This window comes from Panthera onca, chromosome D1 (assembly GCF_046562875.1).
Source record: "Panthera onca isolate mPanOnc1 chromosome D1, mPanOnc1 haplotype 2, whole genome shotgun sequence".
Classification (NCBI taxonomy): domain Eukaryota; kingdom Metazoa; phylum Chordata; class Mammalia; order Carnivora; family Felidae; genus Panthera; species Panthera onca.
In genome coordinates, this window is record NC_138348.1 from 63,799,692 (window position 1) to 63,811,864 (window position 12,173).

Here is a 12,173-nt window from a genome sequence, read left to right on the forward strand (position 1 = left end):
ATCTCCATCACCTATTTCACCCATTCCCCACACCCACCTCCCCTTTGGTAACTTTTTTATAGTTCAGAGTCTGTTTCTTGGTCGGTCTCTCTCTCTCTCTCTCTCTCTCTCTCTCTCTCCCTCTCTCTCTCTCTCTCTCCCCCTTTGCTTGCTTATTTATTTATTTATATTTTATTTTATTTATTTATTTTGAGAAAGAGACAGAGACAGAGTGAGCAGGGGAAGGGCAGATAGAGAGGACAGAGAGAATCCCAAGTAAGCTGTGTGCTGTCAGTGTGGAACCTGATGTGTGGTTCGATCCCAAGAACCAAACCCTGAGATCATGAACTCAGCTGAAATCAAGAGTCTGATGCTTAACCAACTGAGCCACCCAGGTGCCTCTGTTTTGTTTGTTAAGTTCCATATATGAGTGAGATCAAAGTTACTTGTCTTTCTCTGTTTTATTTGGCTTTGCATTATACTCTTTAGCTCCATTCTCCTGTACTCTCTAGCTCCATTCTCCTATATCAAGACTTCATATTACACTTCAGACACAACCCTTGGTACAGCTCTCCATGTACTAATATTGCATCCACTACTCTTCTAAATGCTGTTCATTTACCTCCATAGGTAATTTTCCTTCTGCCAGCCATTTACCAATGGCTGCCCAATCATCAACCTGCCCAATCAAGTTCCATCTTCCAGAACATTACCAGGTACTAGATTTTGTAGCTGGCATTCTCATGGGCAGAATCCTAGATTGTGGAGCAGGCAAGGAGAACTTTCCTCTCACCCACTGAAAACCAGTTTCAAGTAGAAACAAGCAAGGCCTATAACTGACAAGTAGGTCTTAACAGCTCTAGAACCGATATGCTTCCAAAATACAAACATCCTCCACATTCACAATATCTACTCATATTCTGCTTCCCTAATCAGACCACCCATTCACCACACCTTCTGCCGAACACAATAAAATATTTAATGTCTCTTTCAGATATAAAAATGGATGAATTTCTTCCTAGATGTTGAAACTTTAGGGAACATGATATATAATTACCCTCTCCTATAATTTCCTGTATTACAACTCTGAAGTTTGCAGTGCATATCCCTATAATTACTTCTATATGTAATTACATTTACATAATACTTACATGATTTTTATTTACATAATATCTAAGGTAATGATTCATTTTTCAGCAACTTTTTATATGTCCCCAAACGGGACACATTGGAACTATATTATTTCTTACATAAAATGCCAAAAATATAAGCATAAACATATACATTAGCTTGTCATCGTTTGGCAAGTTTTGAGAAATTTCGGGATAGATATTCAAATAGATGTAAGTAAAATGAAAGAGTAGAAAAGGTATTCTCATGTCAGAGTGACAAAACATTGTTTCCACGTAACATCAAGAAGAGGTACATTACATCCTAAGTATAATCAACATTACAAGCCCTCCATAATGATGAAAAGATTGAACGCATGGATTTTTCCCCTGGAGTTGTAGCTACTCCACCCCAGGTGAGTGTAACACCCAGTGGGTTTCAATACATAATAAGAAGATTTAAAGCTTTGGAGTCAATTACTTCTGGCTTTAAATCCTACCTCTGCAACTTCCAGTTGAATGATCTTAGACAAGTTACTTCCTTTGAATCAAATTTTTCCATCAAAGTTCACATAATAATGTATACTTCAGAATGTTGCTATAAGGATTAAATAACTAAGAGAAATCAAAGAGTTTGTTGCATAAGGTAGGTGATCAGCAAAATTTCATTTCCCTCTCAATTATTTTCAGAATTTTATGTATCTTCATAGTGGTTTTTGCCTATTGGTAGGTAAGCCATGTAATTAAGATTAGTTTACAGATGGAACTAATTTCCAAATAATTTATTTAATATAGCGCCCCAGGAGAGCTTGTTAATCCATGAGTTCTCAGCACCCCCCCATCAGAATTTTTGACATAGGTGGTTTGAGTAGGCCCAAGAATTTGTATTTTTTTTAAAAGTTAGGCTGATGTTGCTAGTTGGGTACCATACTTTGAAAACTGCTACTAATTTGCACCCACCAAAATGATACCATTGGCAAAAAGGGAGGAACAGCCACATTTCCCAAAGCCACATTTGCTGTCTCAAACTATAAATATATTCTAAGAGTCAACATGATCCCATAGATAGGAGTCAGCATACCCAGACCTGTCCTCTCAGTGTGTGACCTAGGTCATGTCACTTCACTATGTTTGGCTTCAGTTTCTCCATCTTAAAATGAAATGAACTGGACGAGGTCAATGTTTTCTCTTTCTTTCTTTCTTTCTTTCTTTCTTTCTTTCTTTCTTTTTTTCTTTCTAAATTGTGTTCTCTAAGCATTGCAGGCAGGGGGTCTTCAGAGCTAACTCAGGGATGGGTTGGTGACAGAGTAGAAGAAACAAGAATTTGAGCTTCTCTCATTCCCAAATAGATCAGCTCTTCTTCCTCCTCCTCCTCCTATACTTTTTTTATTTACTCATTGAGAGAGAGGGGGAGAGAGAGAGAGAGATTGAGAGAGAGAACATGTGGGAGGAGGAGAAAGAGGGAGAGAGAGAATCCCAAGCAGGATCCACACTACCAAGCACAGAGCCCCATGTGAGGCTCAAACCCACGAACCGTGAGACCATGACCTTAACTGAACCAAGAGTCAGACACTTAATAAACTGGGCTACCCAGGCACCCTTAGATCAACTCTTATATTACTTTTATATATAGTTTAGTTCCATAAACACACATAAAAATCAAATAAAACAAATTCAAACAAATAATCCAGTCTGAAAAGTCTTTGTGCTAGATCATATCTGTGGCTTTTTTTTTTACATTGGTTTTGCACAGATATTAAACTCCATATATAGAACATTCTATACTCCTAGTTTTCTGTGCTTACAATGATAGTCAGTAGTGATAAAACCTGAGGCACTGTAAATCTCAAACTTCAATCTATCTTCAGTGTACTTTCAGGGTTAAGATTTTTTTGGTATACTAATTATTTGAGAACAGATATGCCATCCTTATTCCTTGTGGTGATGCTATTAATCTATATATACATATACTACTCTAATTAATATTCTAGGCAATTTCATGATATAGTTAACAGGGTTGAGTATTTCCTTTGTGCTGCACAGTATACTAAGAGTTTGAAATGTATTACCTGTTCAATCATTGGAAAAACTCTTTTAAATAATATCATTGTTCCCTACCATTTACAGATGTGACATCTGTAGCAAGGAATCACAGTTGGTAAAAGATGAGGATAGAATATAATCCTAAATCTACTTGCCTCTAAAGCTTATTCTATTTACGCTATAAAAAGAGCAAACACTCATGTAGTTGTCAAATGGATCAACCAAAATATATTTAAATAAATATCTAATACTAAAAAAAAATTAAAAGAACAAAGATACTATATCCCAATGAGAGGAGTCATCCCTACTCCAACAAAGCCCTTTCATACAGTGAATAAAAAGGAAGATTTAAATGGTTTGCCCAGAATCATGGAGGCAGTCTTATGAACTATGAAACATTATTATTTTATTATCTATTTGATTTTTCACAGTTTTCAAATGTTGAATGATAGGCTTAGGTTAAGTTAACGAAATTAAAACAAACAACAGCACATGTTAACTAAATACCATAGTCTAAGGCAATAACACGTTTGAGTTGGAAGTGTAAGATTTGAAGTAGGGAAGACATCATGAAACACTGAAATCCCACTGTAGTGCCACCTTCTTGACCAGGAAAACTAATAACCTCTTAATCATGGGTACTGACTCCAAAGATGCTTCATTTTGAACCTCTTATTCTATGTGAAGAAAGCTTTAATGGAGATTAGATCCATGGGTCATAATCTAAAGAGACTTAGATAGTAATTCTGTACAAACTCTGAGGTCAGTAGACAGAGGAATCATTCTTACCCCAAAACACTCATCATCTTTTTATTAACTCTTCAAGCAATGCAGACAAAAAACAATTGGCTACCTCTTATCAGCCTGATGATTGAGATATGATAACCCTCTTGAAGTGGTTAACTTACAATTTGCATTGTAAATTAGGGTTTTAAGGCTCACCCTATTATTCTTCCTTGGGAGGTTAGCTAACTAGGCATTCTTCCCCAGTGGGGCCTATCATCTGTATTCTGCAGCTGTATTCATTACCTATTTTCAGGTACTATTTGTGAAGGTTGTGAGAAGGAATAAACACAAACTTTATTTAAATAAAGGTGTAAGTTACAATACGGACAATCCCTGACTCGTGATGGTTCGATTTAGCATTTTTTGACCTTAAGAAGGTGCAAAAGTAATACACATTCAGTAGAAACCATACTTTGAATTTTAATCTTTTCCAAGGCTAGCCAGCAGGTGTTATGATACATTCTCACAATTCTGGGTAATGGTAGTGAAGCTGGAGCTCCCAGGTGGCCACAAGATAACCAGGGTAAATGACCAACACACTTACAACCATTCTATACTCAAATGACTATTCTGTTTTTCAATTTCAGCAGTGTGTGCAATAGATTACATGATATATTCAACACGTTATTATAAAATAGGCTTTGTGTTGGGTGATTTTCCCTGACCGTAGGCTAAATGTAAGTGTTGTGAGCATGTGAAGGTGGGCTGGATAAGCTATGAAGTTAAGTAAGTTAAGTGTGTTAAACTGATTTTCAACTTAACAATATTTTCAACTTACAGTGGATTTACCCATACATAACTCCACGTTAAGTAGAGGAAGATCTGCACTGTTTTTACAAACAAAAATGGGAATCACCTTGGCCTCAATTATTTCCTCAATTATGAAATTAAATTTAGCCATTGAGACATACGTTATATTTAAATTTTTTTCTCATGGCCTTATAAAATCCCAGTAAAAAATATTAACTAAGGAATACATGTAGAAACAGGAGATAAATATTATCAACATGAGAGAAATCAGATTTCTGTTACACAGTCTTCAAATTTTGACAATTAAATGTCATATGCAACTGATTTTTTATAGCATTTTCAATCAAAAAGCAAAGACACATCTAATATTAATAACAATAGTAATATACTAATGAATGACAATCCATTCATAAGCTCTTATAATTCTTCTGTTAATTCCCTGATGCATGGATGCGCCTGGCATGAAATTCTGATTGTTCTGTTTTCTACTTTCATGTTTCTCCTAGTCTCCTTGTCAAAATCACCATCCATTGAAAGCAAATAGCATTTCATGTTACCAACATACTAGAGTTCTTTGTCTATTGTCCAGAGTGGACAGTAAAAGTAAAGTTATTTCCAAATATCATCTATTTTGCAGGTCACAGATCTTTAAACTTTGACTGGTACCTGATTTTCACTACACAAAAATTTGTATCCAACCATCTTGAAAAATACATGCAAAGACTGTGAATATTCAGTTTAATTTGTGGTTTTAACCCCTACATTTTCACATTCAAGGGAAACATCTGTCCTACTAATCACTGTTACTTTCATTTCAATAGACAATGCATTCAAATACTGATTGGAATAAGATGCTGGGAGCTTCCAGTGCATATCAAACAGAAGAACAATGAACACCCAGATTACATTAGAAGGACTGTGACTAAAGACATTTAGACAGAATATGTGTTGATAGGGTAATTATTAGTTGGAGTAAATTGCAATGTAGAAGCTTTAACAAGTACTTGTATAAATAGTTTCTTTTCCACAAAAGAGATCTTGTGGTACAGAAAAAAATGGTTCCTACTTCTAATAATTCCCAAAATCAATCGCCTCAATCGTAAGAGTATTTTTAAACTTTCACTCTGAAGTGTAGTATATGTATTTAATTTGAGTGAGTACTTTTTTTGTACTGGAAGCCATACCTGATCCAGTGATTTCTTCTTTGCCCCGTGCTGTGAGAATCAACAGAGAACTGATGCTGTAAGACAAGCTACCTGGAGTGACCTAAAATGAAAAAGGCATTTTGAAATTAGGGAAAGAAACCTGCAAACTTTAGTAAAGATGGCTTCATGATAGGATGTTTTTCAGTCATTCAACATTTACAGTATTGAGCCCAGTTAGCTGTGGGCATGCAAGTGAAAAAGAGAGAATGGAAAAAACCTAGCTAAATGTCACTAAAATTAGTGATATGAATGGATGAGCAATGAAAAATGAAAAAAAAATCCTTTATCTGCATGAGTTTATAAATTATTTGAGAGAGAAAATATCATATGAAAAAGATCCACTAATTGTAGTATATCAAATACATAAATCTGAATTATTTTATACAAAGTTTCTTTTTTATACAAAGTTTCTACAAATAACTTTTTAACTGAGGATGCAATTAAAAGTAAAATGTGAATGGGATTAAAATGGAGGCTTCCCAGAAGATGGATTACTTCTGGAGAAACTACAGGAATCCCCTAGGTCACAAATGTTTAGTCCTAATTCTAGAGAGCAGATGTCCCCTGGAAGAAAAGGGATTACAATAAACACACACACACACACAACCTATATCCACACATATATGTACACATACACCTATATACATATACATATGTGTGTATAGATATGTAAGTTACCACAAATGGCTTTATTTTATGAATGTTATTAGTTTTGGATATAAATCTCAGTTACCCTAATTAAAAACTACATTCTATGGTGTTCACTTGGCATCATATTAAAAAGACTGGTGGCAACTACAAGGGCCTCTTTTATACATCTCCATCTACACCTGAGGCTTTCATAATTAATCTGATGAATGTAAAAAAAATTTCTGCACTGGTGAAATTAGTGGCTTATTGATTAGTATGTTTAAGATATGCGGATCTGCTTGTATGCTTTGGTAAGGCTCCCCTCTCCTTTCACAAGATGTAAGAATCGTGATATAAGAATTGAGTGAGGCTTGTAAACTATTTCCTCAAAGATAGTGGACACAGCTTGACCCTAAAAAGATCCATGTATCCAACTTATAATGTAGGAGAACTTAATTATAACTATAATGCAGGAGAACACAATTGCCCAACGACAGCTATATGTGTTACCTGTTCACATCCACCTCAAGTGAAGTTTCATACCAGGTGGTAGTACAAGTAAAAGCACCACATGACTTCTGGCCACATTGATTTTGACCACATTGAGATAAAAATATAGGTTGTAATAAATTGTTTTATGTTTGATTGCCAATGGATATCTATATTTAATAAATTTATATGTGTATGTCAGAATTTGGCTTAACTTGTTTTTATTTTAACTTGATACCAAAATTACAGGTGTAGACAACCCTCAACCTGAAACTTCTTTGGTAGTTAGCATTATCTACTGGAAAAAAACCTGCGAGGTAAGGGTGACCAAATGGGTATAGCTCAGCTTGCATCAATTATCTGAGTACAGTTCTCCTAATCTTCAAGTCCTCTCCACTGACCCCTTATGGTGAGGGTCATTGCTCTCCAGAGATCTCTACAGATCAATGATTTCAATCCAGAAGCAGTCACTGAACACATTCTCTTTGTTAGGCTCTGAATTTAGCACTGGTGATACAGAGATATACAAGTAAAAATCATTACTGTCTTGGAGTTCACAGTCTAGTAAGGAAGCCTAACAGTTTATAAGATAATTATGACTTAGTACGATAAGTAGGTGAGATAGGCTGATAGCTAAAAGCAAAGTTATGGATAGATATACAATTGTGGAGAAGTTATTAAATTCCCCTAAGTTTTATTTTTCTTATATTAGGAATAAAAATAACAAATGCATATGCAAAGCTTCGCACAGCAGCTGGCACACAGTAAGTGATCATAAATGCTAGTTGTTATTATGCTGTTAAATGAATTCCTATATGTATTTATTTAATCATCCAACAAATACTTTAATTCATATTACTTACTATATATCAGGCATAGAGAAAAAGAGACATAGTCCCTGCCACTTTAAAGCTTTTTGAGCTGTATATATACATTATGAACGCATAGAGGAGCTGAAAATTATGAGATTTCATTCTGCTTGAAATATTCCTTTAAGAAGCTTATTCAGGACATAATTTTTATCTTTCAAAAATCTCCAATTTTAACATGACTATTTCCATAGAAACTGGAATTAAGTTAATGAACACCCTTTACAAAAGTGTCAAACTCAGGTCTTCTACTGCTATCAATTTATCTTGACCATTACCCAAGGGTAGGTATAAGACAATTCACCAAAGGCAATAGCAAACCAAAGATATGGATGAACAATGCTTAATTTAACATGGATCAACAAAAATGTGAGTCAATGGAATCAAGACTTTATGTTTTGTTCTTTATTGGATATGTAGTTAACAAAATGCCTGGTAAACTGGGTGAACTTAAAAAAAACTAATGACTGAGAAACACTAGCATGTAAGATAGCATTCAGACATGCATACCAAAAATGTGTCCAAATGATTCTGAGCATCATCTTTCAATTATCTATGATAACAACACTTATATAAATCAGTGTTATATTTATAAGTAGAAGAAACATCACTTTGTCAGCTATAGACACAGCCACCTCAACAGACACTCAAACTTCTTCAATGGGGGGGGGGGGCACTGCTCTGAAGTGCTTTGGTGCTGTTATTCAAGTTTGACAATTGAAGTTGTTCAAAAATGAACTGCTTCGCAAAACAGAGAAGAATTTGGGGATGCCAGGGTATCTGAGTGACAGGGAGAAAAGAAGAGGGATAGGGACAGAAGGAGTGTCAGAGATGGAAGGAAGGGATCAATGAAATTGATGGTCATGCCCACAAACTTCCAAATTTTCAGTAAAACAAGCAAAACTCCGGACTAATGTGATAGTTGTATTTTATGGAAGTTACTAAAAGAAATTCCTTGCAGATGGCATTGACACAGTGTAAAAGAGTGTAAGCTCCCTGGCAATTAACAGACTCCTTAAAGAAGGGCTTTCAAATGTCATAGGCTATAAAGTCCAGAGAAGTAAGTGTTCAGGAAAATTTCATAGAGATAAAGAAACTCATTAAACATAAAAACAAAACAAAACAAAACAAAACAAAACAAGGGGCATGTGGGTGGCTCAGTCAGTTAAACATCTGACTTTCAGCTCAGGTCATGATCTCACAGTTCTTGACCTCAAGCCCCACATCGGGCTCTCTGCTGTCAGCATGGAGTCTGCTTTGGATCCTTTGTCTCCCTCTCTCTCTCTGCCCCTGCCCCTCATACACTCTCTCTCTCAAAAATATATAAACATTTAAAAAACGATAAAAAACATATTTAAATAATATTCATGCAATATAACACATTTACCTAAATCTCAGTGTAGTTGGCTGAATGACAACTCCTTCCTTCAAAGATGTCCACATCTTAATTTCCAGAACCTATGAATGTTCCCTTACACAACAAAGGAGACTCTATAGATGTGATTAAGTTAAGGATCTTGAGATGGAGATATTATCCTGGATTATCTGGGTAAGCCCAAAGTAACTATAAAGGTCCTTATAAGTGAAAGCTGGAGGCAAGAGGAATTCAAAGATGAGAATTCTCTCATCTCTCCATCTCTTAAAGAGAGAGATTCAGAGATGTTATACTGCTGGCTTTGAAGATGAAGTAAGGGGCCATGAGGAAAAGATGTGCAGTCTCTGGAAATTTGAAAAGACAAGGAAATGGATTCCCCCTAAAGCCTCCAGAAGAAAAGCAGCCTGGCTAACACTGTGATTATAGCTTAGAAACATCTCCAACCTTATTAATAAGATACTAAATTTGTGTTGTTTTAAGCCATGAAATTTGTCATACTTTGTTATACCAACAGTAAGAAACTAACACACTCAGATTAGTAAATCTTGATTAAGAATCAGATCCACAACGTTTTCAAGACATGGCCAAGTAGTAAGAAAAATATGTGAATTAGATTGCTAAGACACAGACAGAAGGGAGGATGAAAACCACTGAACTGTACACTTTAAAATGGTTAATTTTATGTTAAATGAATTATATCTCAGTAAACATCAATCTACAATCAATCAATAATTTACCGAATACAGATTATACAATAATAGCCAAGTTTTGCTTTAACCTATTGTTTGTTTCAATGTAACACTGATGCACTTTGCTATTTTTCTGAAAATGGAACTCTAATGATGGTGGTGGTAATGATGATGATGATGATGATGATGATGATGATGATGATGATGATGTTGTTAATGACAATATTAAGAATTTTTATGACAACCAGCTTGTTTACTGTCCAGTCTAATTGTTACTTTAATGTGTTCCCACCCTAAAGAAATATAATAAATGAATAACAAATATCATACCCATTATTCATTGACTTGATTCTGATCCACTAGCTTTGCCTCCCTAGCATTATCCCTTAATTTTTTTTTTTTACCATCTCCTTTCCTACTGACTTCCACCCAACTTAACCTCAGTCTAAGATACTCTTCATCAACTACCCTGAATATTGTTTTTGCCTCTATTCTGGAGTGACCCTGTAATCTGCCTTCCAAGAGGGCATCCAGCCCCTGGACTCTATCTTTCTCTAAACTGAGATACGATTGGACAGTTCACCCCTAAATGGAGATAAAGATTTTGTATCATCACCACTAGAATACTGGGCATGATCAGGTAGAAAAACAGATTCATGAATGAAGGAGGTAGGTCAAGTCAGTAGCAGGTAGGGAGGCTATTTTGCAGTGCAGGCTTGAAGACTGTAAAGAGCTTGGACCACATCATGGGGTGATGTGAGCTCAGATGTAGAGAGAGCTAATGAGCTATTTTGTCCCGGCAACTAAGAGTATTGGCCCAGGTATTAAAGACAATAGGAAAATTTGAGCTTAGTGGCTTCTTGTTTAAGAATATTGAAGGCGCTGGGGTGCCTGGGTTGCTCATTCGGTTAAGTGCCCGATTTTGGCTTAGTTCATGATCTCTTGGTCTGTGAGTTCCAGCCCCCAATTGGGCTCCGTGCTGACAGCTCAGAGCCTGGAGCCTGCTTCAGACTCTGTCGCCCTCTCTCTCTGTCCTTCCCCCACTCATGCTCTGTCTCTCTCAAAAATAAACAAACATTTAAAAAAATTAAAAAATACAAAGAATATTTAGGGTGCCTGTGTGACCCAGTTAGTTAAGCCTCCGACTCTTGACTTCAGCTCAGGTTATGGTCTCAGAGTTTGTGAATTTGAGCCCCACATAAGGCTCTGAGGTGACAGTTGCAGAGCCTGCTTGCGGTTCTCTCTCTGGCTGCCCCTCCCTCCCTCTCTCTCTTTCAAAATATGCTTTAAAAAAGAATATTGCATATAGTATATTAATAAATGTCCCCCCCCCCAAGAATCCATTATGAGGATGCATCACACTAAAACAGACATTTGAGTCTTCATTAGGGTCAACTGTACAGATTTTTATGAAGCTTACATCTTGGATTCAAATTTAAGATGATGAGGTCAATAGGAAGCCTAGGCAGATATTCAATCTGTATGAAGCATTATGTGTATTTATTTATTTTTTAGGTGGCTGACATCTTTATTGCTTTGGAGTTGGGGGGTAGGCATTCAGGAGCTCTTGATAGGGCGACCTGCTCCCTCATCACCATCTCAGGCTTGTTCTTGTGGATCATGTGCCTGATGCTGCTGAGAGTGCCCTGGGCAGTCTTTTTGGTGACGGGCCACAGGGAGGAGGTGGCGGGCTTTTGCTGTCTAGATTTCCCCTTCACGGCCACCACTACACCTTTGCCATCAGCCACCAGCTCCACACTCGCAGTCTTGTGGTGAATCAGCCCACTCTAGCAGAAGTAGTTACGAGCCTTCACGTTATTGAGTTCTGTGTTATGTGTCTGCTTGTTCCTCTTGATCAGGAAGCTGGAGCAGTTCTGCACGACCATCCATCCACTGCAGGTGGACAGAACCAGCGGCCAGAGACAGAAAGAGCTATTTATTTTTAAGCTAACATTTAGTGATTGTGATGGACCAAGCATTGTGGTAATCACCTTCTCTGTAGCATATTATGTAATCATCATAACAAATCCAAAAATTTGGCTTAACTTTTCTATTTTATAAGTGAAGAAACTAGAGATCAAACACTGAATAACTTTACCCAATTAGTAAACACTGATACTCTGATTCAGTTCCACGTCTGTTTCACTGTAAACTCGCGTTTTAAACTCCTTTGTTAAAAAAACCTATTTTTTTAAAAATACAAACAGTGTACTGGATCTACTATCACCATAATTTAAGCTTTAAAAAAT

At 36.4% G+C, this 12,173-nt stretch overlaps 1 protein-coding gene across 1 annotated transcript in view; it reads right to left on the minus strand.

Moving 5' to 3' along the window:
* Positions 1–12,173, minus strand: part of TENM4 (teneurin transmembrane protein 4) — a 2,903,849-nt gene that overhangs the window by 2,149,227 nt on the left and 742,449 nt on the right. The window contains exon 3 of the mRNA XM_078433056.2: positions 5,852–5,933. The gene's annotated coding sequence lies outside the window, so the exon portion shown is untranslated. The remainder of the gene's footprint in view (positions 1–5,851; positions 5,934–12,173) is intronic.